Genomic DNA, 1,573 nt, shown 5'->3' on the forward strand with positions numbered 1-1,573 from the left:
TGGAGTTACATTATATTACATACAACTCGTAAATTTTTACTGTTAATATGATTTATCTTCTTATCCTATCAAAACGTTAACGCTTCTAAGTTTACGAAACTGTTCATATTTTCTAGGAAAACTGGCTTTCAAAGACAGATGGTTCGTGTTGACCTCGTGAAATTAATGAGAAAAGAGGTCAAGTGGAAAGTTTCTCAGCAATAAATATACTCTCTTCGTCTTCATGATATCTGAATAAATGACGTCAAAATTAATTATATAGGATTGTGGATTATATTTATTTAATGAATGAGGTATTTACACGTGTATATAAAACAAGAGAAAACTTCCAGAGAAACAGAAACTGTTCCACATACATCTAAAATGGGTACTACAGTATCGTTTGTAGTGTTAGTACTTCTCTATCATATCTTAAGCCTACATTCTCGAGTAGATTCGTCTAACTTATTATTCAACCAGTCGGAGGTTCCTCGCCCAGCAACTAATTGTTTGGATTTACATGCCTTAGGTTTTTTTGAAAACGGCTGGTATCGAATTTGGCCTCGTTACTACCACAGACCTGTGGTCGTATTTTGTGATATGGTTACTGATGGTGGAGGGTGGACGGTGAGTAAAATATGTGTAGTGACTATATTTTAACAAGTGCTCGTTCTTACAAGCGTTGATAGACATTAAATCAAGTTCTTAAAATGTCCCATTAGTACAAGTATTGACACATTATATAATAATTTGGTGTAGAATGAGTATTTTATTGAAATAGAATAACATATGACGTCATCAATGTGAAATACCATGCTTCGTATTTAAAGAAATAAACAAAGAATTTAAAATATAACATTGTTTCTTATTCTGTTAAAAAACTTATGAAAATAAGAAACTAGTGGAAGAACCTTTCGTGATGTTGAGCTATTTTTATTAGATTAATTATTATAGGTTTATACAAATAGAGAAAATGACTGATATCTTTATATAGCAAATGTAATTACAGACCACGCCAGAGCAATATCTTAGGAAAAATAAAGAAACCTAGGGATGTCATTTAGTTAAAGCTAAAGGGGGGAGGAGTAGGAACAAAAGCACAAGACTATCGTCCAGTAAAATGCAGTAATCAGGTTTGTTACATTATTGCAATACTTTTACTAATATAAAAGCAATATACTGTTTCGTCATTTTAGTAATTGTATATGTGTATATTGTTCTATTAAAGATACATGTTACAACGGAGAGTACAAGGAGGGGAGTATTTCATGAAATCGGGTAGTTGAGAGGTATCTAGGTTACTACAGGATTTGGTTATCTGGCGTATGTGAGTTACAGGTCCGTCCTGATTCTGAAAGGTAGGACCTAGTTAAGAGTCTCTACTCCAAGGCTACCAGGGCTTTAGTGGGCAATAATACTGTTGTAGCTTCACTGGTAGAAGAGCATAAATGTCAAAGGAAGACGAGAGATAAAGAGGATGTCAATAGTCCCTTAGTGAGGTGATGAAAGAACATAGGTTCTCTCTGTCATGGTGATATAAGAGCATAGGTTCTCTCTGTCATGGTGATATAAGAGCATAGGTTCTCTCTGTCAT

The 1,573-nt window shown here is 33.9% G+C and overlaps 1 protein-coding gene across 1 annotated transcript in view; it reads left to right on the forward strand.

Moving 5' to 3' along the window:
• The first annotated feature begins 256 nt into the window (after positions 1 to 256).
• LOC106476616 (techylectin-5B-like) overlaps positions 257 to 1,573 on the forward strand; it is a 3,364-nt gene continuing 2,047 nt past the window's right edge. The window contains exon 1 of the mRNA XM_022380428.1: positions 257 to 606. The gene's annotated coding sequence lies outside the window, so the exon portion shown is untranslated. The remainder of the gene's footprint in view (positions 607 to 1,573) is intronic.

The sequence above is a fragment of the Limulus polyphemus genome, unplaced genomic scaffold (assembly GCF_000517525.1).
Source record: "Limulus polyphemus unplaced genomic scaffold, Limulus_polyphemus-2.1.2 Scaffold11034, whole genome shotgun sequence".
NCBI lineage: Eukaryota > Metazoa > Arthropoda > Merostomata > Xiphosura > Limulidae > Limulus > Limulus polyphemus.